Source organism: Prionailurus viverrinus, chromosome C2 (genome assembly GCF_022837055.1).
Source record: "Prionailurus viverrinus isolate Anna chromosome C2, UM_Priviv_1.0, whole genome shotgun sequence".
Lineage (NCBI taxonomy): Eukaryota > Metazoa > Chordata > Mammalia > Carnivora > Felidae > Prionailurus > Prionailurus viverrinus.
The window spans coordinates 126,081,206-126,097,813 of NC_062569.1; positions in this window are offsets into that span (position 1 = coordinate 126,081,206).

The following is a 16,608-nucleotide window of genomic DNA, read 5'->3' on the forward strand; positions in this document are numbered from 1 at the left end:
CCCACAGCTCTTACTCCACAGTATACCAAGTTCTTTTACTCTTAAGCTTTCCCATTGGCTGTTGTAATTTATGATTAAAAGTACAGTGTTTGAAAAAGTTAATTCTGAGAATGTTCGCTAGATTTTTGGTTGTTTCTGTGAGGGGACAGCGCTCTGTTTTTCCTGACTCCATCATTTTCAGTGATGTCAATCCAGTGTTCACGCTTATATTCTAATTTCAGCAAGCAGAGGGACCGTTTTGATTGTCACAAACATTGTTTCTTTTGTTTTACCATATTATCATATTAACACTTCTTCACTTTATTTTTCAATTATGACTCGTGCTTTTTTGCTGTTACTATCCACTTTGGCACATAAAATAGAAGGCCGTTACAATGGGAAATCATATTTTTGCCTTAGCTGACAAAAAATAATGGTAATAGGCATCACAGAAACAGAATCTATAATTCAAAATAAGACAAAATGAAACTAAAATGCTCTTGGTGACTTCATCAGCAGAACATAATTCAATGATTGCATTATATGGTGCATTTACCCTATAAAGATTCAGGCATTCCCTGTACTTGAGTCTTGAATATTTTGTCAACTGACAGGAAATTGCCCTGAGGTAATTTCATATTGGCAAATGTATAAAAATTAGTACTGATTTTTCTGTGGAGTATTATGTTTCTGTGTGTAGAAATTATATGACCTACAAAACATATTTCACTTGTAATATTGATATTAATGTGGAAATAAAAGGAATTTGTTATGGAAGGAAGCTTGTTTAAGATTTATTATTTGTGCTTCTAATAATCCTAATTGTTAATTGCTTTTGTAACATTAGCTCTTCTAAGAGTATTAAGTATTCATGAGTTCAGAGAAAACAAAAGTTTTATTTTAAAATTCAATTACTTTTGTAAAATGTAAACCTATGCAGTATCTTCCCCAGTTAGAAGTCAAAACCACAATTCATGTTATTACTGCTGTTTTGTTTTCTAGGAAAAGGGCTTGTTAAGGGGCATGAATATTTTTAGTAGGTTAAATCTCTATTGATATTGAAACACATAACTAAAGTTAGACTGACACACTGTTTTTGTAAATGCAATTAAATATAAATGCCTACTTTGTTACTACTTCAAAATATACGAGTAGAGAATAACTATAGCAAATTTCACAAATAATTTTATTTGTAAAATATGATACGGTTCTTCAACCACATGACATTTTTTTTAAGTTTATTTACTTATTTTGAGGGGAAGAGAGGAAGAGAGGGAGGGAAGGAGAGAATTCCAAGTAGGCTCTGTGCTGTCAGAGCTGAGCTCAATGTCTGCTCAATCTCAGGAGCTATGAGATTATGACCTGAGCCAAAACTGAGAGTCCATTGCTTAACAGAGCCATGCAGGTGCCCCTACTAAATGACATTTTTGATGATAATTACTTTCATAGCAGTCTCTTTCTTTCTATGTAAAGGAAAATAAAGTAAATTGAATGGTGGATAAAATCTGGTTAAATTTTCTGTTAGTAGCTTAAAAAAAGCTCACCACCTCATAGTCTCATCAAGATACAAAGACATACTGATTCAACAGGTGAAAATCATCTCTAATTTGTTACATTTATTTCTTTCCATATTAGTTGATGCTTAAATATTTCAACATAACAAAGGAGAAGACAGAGTCTTTTTTCCTTCTCCCTCTTTCAGTCTCTTGTTTCCATTTATCTTTTTCTCTTTTCTTTCCTATCTTGGTCTTTGTTTCTGTTTCATTCTTTCTTTATCCCTATTTATTACCGATTTCTTGCACTTGATGTCATAGTTTTTAGGGACAGAATTTTGAGAACTTCTCTCTTCAAAATATCTTCTGTCCTATAAACCTGATAGACATTCCTGCTATGTTGACACTCTGTTTAGTAATAATTTACTTTTTGCTATGATTATTTTCACCTGCTCTTTAAAATCTATAACTGATTACAAGTTGTGAGACTGTACTCTGTTAATATTTCTTTATTTTAATAATATGCATGTGTTTGTCCTTAAGTTGTATTTAGGGCTCTTGTCATATAGTTTCTATTTAAAAAAAATTTTTTTAGCGTTTATCTATTTTTTAAGAGAGAGACAGACAGAGTGTGAGCAGGGAAGGGGCAGAGAGAGAGACACACACAGAATCTGAAGCAGGCTCCAGGCTCTTAGCCATCAGCAAAGAGCCCAACATGGGGCTTGAACCCACAAGCTATGAGATCATGACCTGAGCCAAAGTCAATTAACTGACTGAGCCACTCAGGTGTCCTGTATAGTTTCTGTTCTAAAGATAGTGGAATAATTCGCAAACTGAAGACAACTAAAATTAAGGTAAGGATAAAGGAAAAATGGTTATTATTAAAGATCAAAACTTAATTTCAATAGAAAATCCTGCTGACCCTTTGGGGACAATAAGTTTGGGTTTATCGATCAAGACAGATGATTAGTTGTTGGTTACAAAGAGGCCTGACATGGAAAACACTCTTTTTCTGTACTACTACACATAGAACCCTTCTGATATCAGATGTGTGGACTTTTCCCCATCCCAACCAACTCACCAACTCTCTGGAGACTAACAGGGTTTCCTACAATTCAGTTCAGTTCTGACACTATCTAGTGGAAGTTAGCTCACAACCCACAGGGTTAAGTGTCACAAGACTGCTTCCTACCTCAGATGCCAATTAAAAACTGAGGTTGTCGGGGCACCTGCGTGGCTCAGTCAGTTGGATATCCAACTCTTGGTTTTGTCTCAGGTCATAATCCTAGGGTCACAGGATCAATCTCAGGCTTGTGGGATCAAGCCCTGCATTGGGCTCTGTGCTGACAGTGTGGATCCTGCTTGGGATACTCTCTCTCTCTCTCTCTCTCCCCCTCCCTTGCCCTTCCCCCCACCCCATGCTCTCTCTCTTTCTTTTTCATATATATAAAAAAAGAAAAATCAGTTTGTCATCTGTGTTTCTGACTGACTAGTTATAAAATCTCATGACCCCTGCCTCTGGTTTGATATTTCTTAGAAGGGCTCACAGAACTCAAGAAAACAGTTTATTTACTAGATTACTAATTTATTATAAAAGTATATAACTCAAAAGTAACCACAGGGAAGAGATAAGAAGGGCAAAGTATGGGGAAGGGACATAGAGCTTCATGCTTTCTTCAGTTGTACCACCCTCCCAGCACCTCCACTTGTTCCCTGAACTGGAAGCTCTCCAAACTGGTACTTTAGGAATTTTTGTAGAGGCTTCATTATGCAAACAGGGTTGATTCAATCACTGTCCACTGGTGATTGAACAGGAAATCTAGTTCCTCCCAAAACAAGGCGTGGAACTGAAAGTTCCAAACCTTTAATCACATTGTTGGTTCCCCTGGCAAACAACCTGAATCTTTGGTTGTCTAAGCATTTTCCAAAAATCACCTCATTAACTCAGGTGAGGTAAAAAGGGGCCTTTTATAAAAAACAAGACTTCCTTTCACCTTTCTTGCTCTCAGCTCTCATCCTAAAGGGCTTTAGGAGATCTGTTCCAGGAGTGGGGATGAAGACCAAATATAGATTTCCTTTTATAAAGAACAGTACCACAAGTCCATTCTTTTTAGTCTACCCTTAGCAAACTGGCTACAGACATCAAGTAAAGGAAATCTAGTCATTATGAATTCTCCTAGATGTGCAATAATCTGTGTTTTGTTGTTGTTGTTGTTGTTGTTGTTTTAATGCCAGCCAGTTTTGGAGCACCTGGGTGGCTCAATCTGTTAAGTGTCAGATTTTGGCTCAGGTCATATCTCACGGTTCATGAGTTCAAGCCCCATATCAGATTCTGCATTGGCAGTGTGAAGCCTGCTTGGTATTTCTCTCTCCCTCTCTCTCTGCCCCTTAACACTTTATTGTTTAATGTAACAACTTTAAATAGCATCATGTGGACCGCTGGGAGACTCAGTTGGTTAAGCATCTGACTTTGGCTCAGATCATGATCTTGTGGTTCATGGATTTGTGTCCCACATCAGGCTCTGTTCTGACATCTCAGTAACTGGAACCTGCTTCAGATTCTGTGTCTCCCCCTCTCTCTGTGCCTCCTCTGAGCATACTCTCTCTCTCTCTCTCTCAAAAATAAACAATAAATAAATAAATAAATAAATAAAATGCCATTATTCTTTTCCCTTAATACCTTCACCTTTGTTAGGAATATTATATACCATGTCTACTCTATGACTAGTTTCCAGATGAAGTTTGATATTTCTTATTATTGTTCCACTATTTCCCCTACCCCATGATAGATGAAATGTACTTTCATAATTCATTGTATGGAAAACTCAACGTTTTGTAGAAGGACTTAATGGTATTAATCAACAATATTCTCTGACACATAAGCTTTACTTCCTTTCATGAAGAGGAAGGGAATAAAAAGTTTTAGATTCAAGTCATGGTTAAGAGACAATAAATGATTTACTTACTGTCTTAGGTTGGAACTTCTAAATTTTTTTTTTTTCAACGTTTATTTTTTATTTTTGGGACAGAGAGAGACAGAGCATGAACGGGGGAGGGGCAGAGAGAGAGGGAGACACAGAATCGGAAACAGGCTCCAGGCTCTGAGCCGTCAGCCCAGAGCCTGACACGGGGCTCGAACTCCCGGACCGCGAGATCGTGAGCTGGCTGAAGTCGGAGGCTTAACCGACTGCGCCACCCAGGCGCCCCTGGAACTTCTAAATGAAGAGGCTGAGACTGGGATTCTGGTGCTTGTGACTTACTGAGGGAGCACTTTCAAGACAAATTAATTGAGAAAAAACAGGATATGGCTAGGGAAGAAAATAAGCAAGATTGTGGTAGCTGGAGCCTAGCCTCAATCTATTCCTATACGGTGCTCTGAAGCATAAAAACGTACCATAAAGTTGGTCCTACATTGAACGAAGGGGCACTACCTTTGTCTTATTTTAAAGTTTATTTATTTATTTGGAGAGAGAGAGCAAGTGCAAGCAGGGGAGGAGCAGAGAGAGAGTATCCCAAGCAGGCTATGCAGCCTGAGTTCGAGTTCCTCGAATTCATGAACCTTGAGATCGTGACCTGAGCAGAAATCAAGAGTAGGACTCTTAACCAACTGAATCACCCAGGCACTCTGGGGTTCTACTTTTATGCCCTTATGTCAGTCAGTTCTTGGTGAAGGATGGCACACCTTCTCCCTACCACCACCACCCAGGGATATCGTGAGATAGCTTCTCATTTAGTACAATAAAATATTTTGGAAAAAAAATTGATCTACTGCTATAACTTATGTTTTTAGCAAATAGGTAAAATGATGTATCCTGAGAACATAGCTTGAGATATTAGATCATAGAACTTCCTGTTTACATGAACACTTCAGATCTTGAAAGAGTAAGAAAAGCCCTCAGGAACAAAAAAATTAAAGTGATCTACAAAAAAAATCTACACTAATGCTAAAGGCTTTGCTGTCTTGGAGACTTTCTAACATAGGAAATAAGAGAATGGGATTTTAAGGGCCCAAACAGTAGGTGACACTGTCGTCGAAAAGGAACTCTATGATTTAGAGCCAAATTACAATGCAAAGACAGACTTTGGGATAAAAACAGAACAATAGCTTTATTGCTTTGCTAGGCAAGGGACACTTTCCTATGGCCTTCAAAAACCGCAAACACCACTAAGGAAGGGGCTGAGGGGGTTTTATTAGGAAGTACAGAATCCAGCTGTTTTTGACAGAAATTGTGCATGTGCTGCTAGCCTCTTTCATCACGTCTTTAGGATGATATCAGTTTCCTGAAACAAAAGGCTACAGAGGGAGGAATGAAAGTTTGAAGAAGAGAGGAAAAAGGTTGCACAGTGGAAAATCCAGCTTCGCTGAAGCATTAATGCAGCCATTTTGTTTTTTGTTCAACTTTATCCTTTTAGGCAGTTTCCATACTACGTATGAGGAGGCTGAAAATTGCATGCTATCTAAAATGGAAGTTTTGAACACGAGTTCCTTGGTTAAAGAATGGAATGGAATATAGAAATCAGCAGGAGAACCTAACCAGGAAATCTGTCTGTCTTTTTATGGGCCCTAGGCAGAAAAACTCTCCCCTGAAAATACAAAATTGAGGCTTACACTTGTAATGTTTTGGGATTTAAACTGACATCACACTTTCAGAATCTAGTAAATCACAAACTGATAATATAACAAAAAGTTTTCCTAGATTGGTAGTGCCCTAAGAAATTTAATGCCACCTCTCAAAGGTCTCAAAGGATTCTCAAAGATGCTCCTTTAACATGGAAGTGTCTCTAAGATTCACCAGTCTACACAAGTGAACTGCATGATACCTGAGATAGTACAACTTCTACCCTTGAGTCCAGACAATCTCTCTGGCTCTGGGGAAATAGACAAGCTGATCCTAAAATTCACTTGGAAATGCAGGGCACCCAGAATAGCTAAAACACTCATAAGAAGAACAATATTGGAGGAATCTTCTCAATTTCAAATCTTACTACACTTTGCAACTTCAAATCTGACTATAAAGGTGTGGTAAAAAAAAGATTGTGTTGTACTAGAATAAGGGGACTTATAGATAATAGAATTCAGAGTTCAGAAATGTTTTTTTAATCCCACAACCTATGTTCATCATATATACTCTCAAAGTCCAATGTTACAGGTTTTGTAGCTTCTGTTTTGAGTTCAATGAAATAATCAACGATCAGATGACATCCCTGCAAAATGAACTATAAAATCTGGATATGATACAAAAAGCAACTACCAGAAAACACTGGAAGGCAAGAGAAGCAGACTAACCCCACTGGAGAGTATGTGCTTTCATGGGGGAGGAGAGATGAAGGATTGTGAGAGTGTTTTCTAGGCTCTGAGCAGGTTTACACAGCTTCCCTTCACATGCGGAAAGCCCTCCTTCTGGCCTGGGAACCCGAAGACCGAAAAGCAAAACATTTTACAAACAACATCCTCTCTTTATCAGGCTGCTTGCTTTTGTACCCAAACGTCATGTAAGGCAGCCCAAGCAATGCGGAGAAGCCGTGAGCTGGCGATTCCTCCAACAGCTAACATGTCAGCGGACAGCCAGCATCAGCCACCAAAAATGTGAAGCAAGAAACTTTCAGATGATTCCAGCTCCCAGCCTTCAAATCAACTCAGATGAAACCAAGTGGAGCAGAGATGAGCTGTTCTCACTGAAAACTGCCCAAGTTAATGATTCGTGCTCAAAGTAAATGTTGTTTTAAAGCCACTAAGTTTTGCGGTAATTTTTTTTTTTCCCAATAAGGGATAATTAGCATGTTAGACAAAATAGACTGCAGGAAAATATACTCTGGGGATCCGTACTTCAAACTATATAATTTTACCACAAAATTATAAAATGATATTATCTCATTAGAATCACATAACATATATGTATCATGTCCAAAATGCGCAATTATAGTGAGAGATTTTAACATATCACCTTCGTTAGTTGATTGATCAAGTAGATTTTAAAAAGAATACCAATACAAAAGACTTAATCTACAAAACTAGAAAAAAACTGGTATAAATATAGAAAATTTAACCTACACACTTTCAAGCTCAATGGATATAATATGCATTTTATTTTCAACCACATATGAAATACCAAAGATGATGATGTATGCGGCTTTAAAGATGCTCTTAGCAAGCTTAAATAAGTTATATGATACGGGCCACAATCTCCACCCTTAATGTAATAATTTGTAAATCATTTATAAGACAAGTTTTAACAAATCCAACTTTTTTCTAAAAAGTTGAAAACAGAATAGTCACAATTTGAATACTCATAAATAGAGATGAGATCATGGTGCAAATTATATAACACATTTAGAACACTAATGAAAATGCTATATTGTTCATTTGTGGGTTATGGGTCAATAGGTACTTACAGGGAAATGTGAAAACTAAAATGCTAATGTAGGAAACAACATTTTTAATAAAAAAATTTTAAAGCCTACATAACTAGTTCTAATTACATAGAGGGAAGGAATTAATACAAAGGGCAAAGATTAAAGAAATAAAATATAACAAATAAGTCAGCAGTTCGATGCTAGATATTTGAATACTAAAATAAACTGAATGGATTTATCAACAATAAAGTAGAGAAGGAAAAAAATAACTAATACTGTATCCAGAATGAAAAAAAAATGAGTATATTTGGAGACATAGCAGAGCCTTTTTAAAAAAAGGAAAATAATAGGAAACTTTTCTTGCCAATAATTTGGCAAATTGGAAAGAAATGGAATTTTTTAATGAAAATATAACCAGGAAACATAATTATGTCCCAAATTTTTAAAGTATTTGTTTCAGTAATTTTTAGAAAATCCACCCATACTTCTACACACAGTAGATACTGGTAATTTTATTAAAACGTTCTGCCAAAGTAATAGGAAACATGAAATATAATGACCACTGAAATGGTATGGATATCTGTGACAATTTTAACACGAAATATGTTAGAAATGGTAGTCCCTTGCCTGCAGTCTCTTGCCTCTATTCTGCTGCATAAGAATAGGCCTTGGGCTAGGAAGACGTCCTTAGCAAGAGCTAAAGATCCCACACAGCCTGTGCTGGGCTTATCTTTCGTGGGAATATTTTTCCCTGTTTTGAGTTCACGGATGCTCTTTTGTCTCGGCCTAAAGTGAGTGTGTCCTAATCGTGCCCGGCCAATCCCTCTGTTATATCTGCTCTCTGCTGGGAGAGGACTGGCTTTTTCTCCTGCCACACCAGAAGGGTGTGTGTAGGGCAGGCCAGTTGCCACGGGGGACCCGTGCACACTGTTGAAGCTAATCTTGCTCTGTCTCTGTGTAAGTATAGCATTGTTCCAACCAATGCTTGATTGTGTTGTGGCTTCCTTGGTGACTGCGATACCAAGATGCAGGAGGTGAAGGTGTTTAGAGTCCTTCCCTGAAACTGGTTAACAGGTACACACTACTCTACTTGACAAAATGGAAGTCTTTCTATATAATTGAAGGACATTTTTATTGATTTTAACATTGTGGCGGTTGTTCTTCCCTCCTAACTAGTCTTACTTTCAAAAATTCCACAAATGAAGATATTTTAACTTTTAAGTAGTTCTTCTAAAATATATAGGCATCCATGATCACTTGTAAACTAATTATAATCAGGTTACAGACTATCACAATCTAAATCTTTTTACTTATAGGTCATGTTAAAATACTCTGGGTTTCAGTTTTACTTTTTATGATTTACACTGTATTCTGTAGAATAGCTAAATGTATTTTTAAAAGTAAAGCTTCCTGGCATTCTCACCCAAGTCCAAGTTAGAGGCAATCTAATATTCCTTTCACACAGCAAGAGAATTAGACCCACCATCTCTAGGAAATCGAAAACTAGTTGCCAGAGGGAAGAGGTCTAAATCTTTTCAGTGTGGTGATTATGTACTGTTCGCCTGGCCCTGTTCCCAAATGGAAAAAGAAAGAAAAAACCCTTGTATAAGTATTTATATTTCTTATGAAAATGTGACTTTGTACATTCATAATTTCAGCATGCCACTCAGTATTAAAACACTGTTTTAATTCCGCTTTGTTTTATTCCAGAATCACAGGAAAAGGTTTTAATTTTTTAATTTTTATTGTTTTAGAAATACTAAAAGGTAATATATCACGCTTCTAATATTTTCATGGGCACGAAGGAAAATATACCTTTATGATACTCTCCTACATTGCCAATATGTCAAATAATACATTCTCATACATCAAACTGAATGACGAGCAGAGGTCTCAAATTTGACAAGGAAAACAATAAGGAAAATTACCAATGAGAATTTGGGAAGGAAAGTTTACTAATATACTTTGTTATATCATTTGACTGCAAATGAAATTATGGTTATTTTTATCACTGCTGATATAGTGGCCTTTCTTTTTTAAATTAGATTGTATCACAAAACACTATAATTACTCTCCTTTTTTCTCCTGTCCCTTTACAAATAAATATCATTGCCTTAGGAAATAATTAGCTGCATATAACTGTTTCTAATATAAACAATTTTCTTTTCGTGTGTACAATACAAGGAAGTATAGACCGAGTTCTGGGTGGTTTCTTACCTACATTGTGTTGTGCATTCAAGCTCATAAAAGTTTTAAGATCTCTTCAAATCAAATTGAAGGAATTGTTTTATGACACAGAAGTAAACCGTTATTTCCATACTAAACAAAACAGCTCAGATGACAATAATGGTACATTTTCTAAAGGTGGATTGGGAGTAATTATATAGTTTATTAGTAAATATCATTCAATATAAATATAACTTTTTAACCTGCATTTATTCTTTTTTGTTGTTGTTTTGTTTTTCTTAACATTTATTTATTTTTGAGACAGAGAGACACAGAGTACCAGCGGGGGAGGGGCAGAGAGAGAGGGAGACACAGAATCAGAAGCAGGCTCCAGGCTCTGAGCTGTCAGCACAGAGCCCAACGCAGGGCTTGAACCCAGGAACAATGAGATCACGACTTGAGCCGAAGTCAGATGCTCAACCGACTGAGCCACGCAGGCGCCCCAACCTGCATTTATTCTAAGCTTGCTTTTGCTCAAGTTAAATTGTGGGGCTCCATACCTGCTTGAAACTCACAATGATAGGTACTTTCAAATTGTGTGATTAAAATAAAATCAGAAATTAAAAATACGAAATTAAATTATCCATATAGAAAATTCAGATAAATCGGAAATCTCTTGTGCTGTTTGTGGAATTGTAAACTGGAAGAAACCACTGTTAACTTTTTTTTTTTAACATGAACATTTAAAAGTTTTTCTTAAGTATAAGATTACTTATACTTGGATATAATATATATAAATGTATAAATTATATTAAGTTATAAATTTAAACTATATTAAATTCTATAATTATATATAAATTATATATATATATATATACACACACACACTTTACTTGGATAACTCAGATTGCCTCCTTGAAGTCAGAGACAGGAGAGGAAGTGGAATGTTTTGAAAACAGAACAAAATGAAAAACCAGCAACAAATGGTTGACATATGCTACCTGCAACTAGAATTATGAAGAACTCCAGAGACATATCATTACTGGAATATCATTACTGGAATAAGAAGAAGGTGAACTGAAAGAAACAACTGAGAAACTTGTAGCTTCATAAACAATGTTCTGTATATTGCTCTGATGCAATATACAGTAAGCCCAAACATGAGTTACGGGAGAGGATCTAAAGCACCGACGGTAAAATCCTTACATAGGAAAAGTGACATTGAAGAAGACATTGACATAAAGCAGACTGGGAGATGTGTTTTGTTTTTGTTTTTCTCTTTTATCTATTTCGCCCGGGGCACATTTCTGCCAACACAAATCAGACTATTGCTATGTCTCTCATCTGTACAATTACTATGGCAAGATGTTATTATAGGTACTTTACAAATATTAACTCACTCAATTCTTAATAAATCCTCTGTGGTAGTTGTTACAAATATGGACATGAGTCAGGCTCAATTTCTTATCTCTTGGACCACCACCCATTCACTTATTTTTTTTTTTTACTGACTTGTGTAAAAATAATTTAATAATAATTAAAAATAAAAGCAGTATGTGTAAATCATGATACGTTTTCAGCCTTTTGGTGCCCAGCATACAACATGAGAAAAAATAATGTATTTAGTTTATCCAAGATCAAGCTGTTTGCTGAATTGGTTGAAGGCAAATTTTCCAAATAATGATTTGCATGTGTTGGCAGGCAAGAAGACTTTGTTTGGATTGAAGAAAGAAGAAAGAAAGAAAGAAAGAAAGAAAGAAAGAAAGAAAAGAAAAGAAAATTTAAAAAAATTACTTAAGTTTTTTCTTTATATGAATGTGTGTGTGTGTGTGTGTGTGTGTGTGTGTACAGAAGTCTTGAGAAGATAGACAAGGACAGTGAAGGGCATGAATTTTCTGCCAGTTTTTGATATGAAGCTTTTTATTTTGAGCCACATTGTAGAGGCTGGAGATATGGCAGCTGGTTTAATGAGTGAGCTTGTGAATCTAAGATAAGTACGTACGAAACTAAAGGCACAAAGGGGTGTTGATTTGAGCACTGATGACAAGAGCTGGGAATAGGAGCGACCGTTCCTTTCCATTGCTCTGCGCTGGCCCACTGTGGGCCTGGATAGTGCTGTGCAAAAGCGACAGCTTCTGGTAGTAGAGGTGACTAATTATGGCCATCAGAGGACTGACATTTTTTTTTTCAAGAACATTAGAAGCTGTGGAAGCAAAGCAGAATACTCAGCAGGGAAGCAAATCTTCAATGAAAATATTGAGGCTAAATATCGTAACATCTCCAGGTACACACAGAAATAATTGGGGATACTTTAGACATAAAGTTGCTAAGGTCCAGGATGTGGCAAGAAAATGGTGGGAACAGAATTTGTTTATAAAATTACTGTTGTCTCTTACCCAGTAAATATAAGAAAGTATCTCTGGGATGCCAGGGTGGCTCAGTCGGTTAAGTGTCTGACTTCAGCTCAGGTCATGATCTCATGATTGGTGGGTTTGAGCCCCACATCGGGCTCTGTGTTGATAGCTCACAGCCTGGAGCCTGCTTCATATTCTGTCTCTTCTCTGCTCCTCCCCCCGCCCCCACTCATGTTCTGTTTCTTTCTCTCAAATATAAATAAACATTAAAAAATAAACAAAGCATCGGCAATTATTTCCGCGTATAACTGGAGATGTCATAATATTTAGACTCAATATTTTCATTGAAGATTTGCTTCCCTCCTGAATGATCTGCTTTTCTTCCACAGCTTCTAATTTTCTTGAAAAAATATGACCTTCCTGGATGTGTACCACCAGCCCATGGCCAGTAGCAGCTGTGGCCACATGAGTGCACCAGCCTTCAGAGGACCACAGGACCAGACACTTTAGAAAAGGGGATCTGCGTCTAGCCCCGAACCCTGGAGCCGGGCTCACAGAAGACTTGGAGGACAGGGACAGCAGGGGCTGCAGGGCTCCCCGCACAGCGTCGTCTCTGCTCTCTGTCCGTGTTCCTCCACCTTCAGCCTCGCTTCCTGCCTGCCAGTCCGGGGCGGCTCCACCTGAACACCCGTAGGGTACAGTGGGCACCCTACAGCCCTGCTCCTTCCTTGGCTGTTGGGGGCTGCTGAGAGCTTCTGAAGGCCTCCCTGGTTACCCGGGGCGGGGGGTGGGGGGGGGAAACAGCAGTATCACCTCTGTACCAGTGGACATCTATTGGGTCCCCAGGGAGACTGGGATGGACAGTCCTAAATAAATGCCTTGTGCCTTTTGCTGTCAACTCTTTCAAAAAAAAACGCATAAAGTGGGGCGCCTGGGCAGCTCAGGTCATGATCTTGCAGTTCCTGAGCCTGACCCACATGAGGCTCTGTGCTGACAGCTCAGAGCCTGCAGCCTGATTCAGATTCTGTGTCTCTCTCTCTCTCTGTCCCTCCCCATTTGTGCTCTGTCTCTCTCTCTCTCTCTCTCTGTTCCTCTCTCTCTCTCTCTCAAAAATAAACATTTAAAAAAATGCATAAAGTGGGCATGTATATTCAAACCCGCATTGTTCAAGGGTCAAAAGTAGTAAGAAATTCAACACTAGCTGGCTAAATATCTGAATGTCCTTCCCTCTGACAACTAAATGATCTTCAAATGTCTTTTCCATATGTTGCTAACAATGTGTTATGTCTTGGCCAGTTTTCAGGAGGGGAAATTTCATGCACTATAGCTAATACTTTACGTTGTATTTTTCATTTTGCACTCAATTTCATAAGAGTTGATGCCTTTGTCAAAGAGCAGTTCCAGTGAAATGGAAGGTATTCTTTTTGTGGGTTTTTTTTGGGGGAGGGGGGAGTAGAATTTAGTATCATTTGTTTCATTGGCCTTCTTTAGAATTTATCAATGTATCACTTAATAAAGTTGACTATAACTCAGAGATCAATTTTTAACACTTTAAATCATTATAGATCTTGGAAAGGAAAGCAATAAATATGTGTATTTTAGTAGACTATATTAGCATTCACCATTATTTTCCTATTCTTTTATAATGTTAATAAAAATGCAGATAAATATAGAGGCAAGAGGGAATTCAGAGGATTTAACAATTTCATCAGATTATATACTTTTATTCTCTTAGTTTATGAGAAATATGTTCACATTTTCTTTAGGCATATGTATGTATGTATATATATTCTTAGTGTTTACTTTCTCTGTTTTTGTGTTTCAGTAACTTTGTGTTTTTCTTAGTAAGATACAATATAAAATAGACTGAATTTAAGTGCAATTTTTCTCAGGAATATAACAGCAAAGAAAGAAGACCTTTAAGGGATATTGGCAAAACCACTGCATAGTTTTAAATTCTCTTCTTTTATTCATTTATCAAATGTTTATTGAGTACCTCTGAGTGCAAAGTATTGTGCTAAGCACATAGGGGTTACAAAGATACATTAACCCTTACCCCAAACCTCAAAGACTTTAGTTCAATAGACAGAGTTAGACACAAAATCACTATAATAAATTGTGATATGCAAAATGCTATGAAAACACATAAGAAAAAGTAATTTATTACGTTTTGAACAAGGCAGAAAGAACTTACAGGAGAGCAACACTGAAGGATGAACTAGTAAGGGGGTAACTAGGCAGAGGTGAATGGATGGGGCATTCATGGCATATAGAATTGAAGGTGAAAGACAACAGTTTTAAGGTGAACCATGTGTTTGGTAGATAATGCGGCTAAAGTCAGAAAGGAATGTTTGCTCAGAGATTGTCAAAAATCTTGCATGCTAGGCAATATCCCAGTGAATTCTATCTTCCAAAACAAATTTATTCATGTTGGTCTCTCTTATCATTGGATTGTCTTCTCTTGAAACTATTTACTTTTAAGAACCCTCAAACTTTATATACTACTTGAAAACGGATCCCTTCAAATAGATGAAAAAATTTCCTCCATTAGATCAACTGTCATACCTAATTTACATTTTAAGGCTCTCCTAACATAGGCACACCCCCACTTGTTTTATAACTTGTGTAATCCCATCATTCTGAGCTGCTATCTAGATTGAGGAAAAAAAGCCAGTATATTGAACATAATAGGCACTCAATAAATATCTGTAAAGTGAAGTGATTTCCATTAATTCAGATGTCACGGTCACTCAAGCAATTTTACAAAGGGGCACAAATTGAAATGCCTAAACCGTGATACTCATGCTCAGACATTGCTCTTCAGAGTTACTGGCTCAGAGTCTACTCCAGGCTCAAAACTTCCTCTTTTTAAGCCCAGCCTTGCTTCTTTCTCCTGTCTTTTTCTCCATGGCTTCTCCATTCCTGTTTGCTTTGTAGTGTGGTTATTTCCAGCTGCTACTCAGAAGTACATTTACTTTGGAGCTTATGAAGCGTAAGCCCTCAGGCTCCTCACCTAAGCCGGCTCCTTCTTAGTCTCTGAGAAAAGTTCCAGCAGGGAGTGTACTTTTGTGGTCACATATTTTCGTAAAATGTGCAGAAATAAGATGACATTTGCAACCCATTAAAACTGCTTCTCCGTACTCTGATTTCCCCTCTTACACACTTTTTCTAATTCCATGTGGTATTAGAAATACTACTGTTGAACTTGAGCATTCATTTCATTTGCATTTTGTCATATGTTTATGTGATTCACTGTCTCTCTCATTTTAGGTTAGTTTATGCTAAACATCCGCAAGTGAGAGCCACCTCCAGGAATACTCCTAGAAACCACTGTTCCAGCAGCCTTGATATCATGAAGAGAAGGAGCAGGGTGGGAGAACATACAGGACTCTGAACATGGCCTTCAGAGCCCAGCTCCAGTTGGAGCTGTAGATGGGGTTAACTGTACATCAACTTTGCAAGAAAACTTGAAAGGCATTGAAATCTTAATATATATGTAAAACCTAATGTAATAATCTGTTCTCTAATTTAACATCAATGCCAAAATTTATTTTTTTCTAGAAAATTCTTGTGACATGAGTTTCTCTTATGTTATAATAAAAAAGCAAATCCTTTTCAATGATCAATTCCTTATTAATATCTCCACAGTTGTAATACACTCCCCATTAGTCACAAAAGGCCCATAACAATCGTATTTAGGGATATGTGATTAGAATGTATTCCACATTGAGATTTGACTATTTCGAGAAAATTAAGGTAGTTGGGGTGTTCCTTGTCCTAGAAAGTTTTGAAAAAATATGTTGTATTTCTTCTATCTTTCTGAAAGCTTGAAGCTTCCCATACACTAGCCTAAAATATTCTTTGATCTCTTCAACTACAACTCACACAAAATCTGATACAGTTACTATATCCAACTAGAACCCTTAATTAACAGAGTTCTCATTTTGTTTGTTTCATTTTGACATATAAAAAGCTATAAATATTAAGTATATACAACTCAACGAATTTGGGAATAAGTATACACTTTTGAAACCACCACTGTCATTAAGGTCAAAGACCTATTCATCACCTCGTAGTTTCCTCCCATCCTCTTTACCATTATTAATTTGCGGTAAGAACACTTAACATAAGATCTACTCTCTTTGAAAAGTGTAAGTATGCAATACATTATTGTGAGTTATGGACACTAGGCTGTATAGTAGATCTCTAGAATCTATTTTTTTTTCATAACTGAAAAGTTGTGCCCTTCAACCATCTCCTCT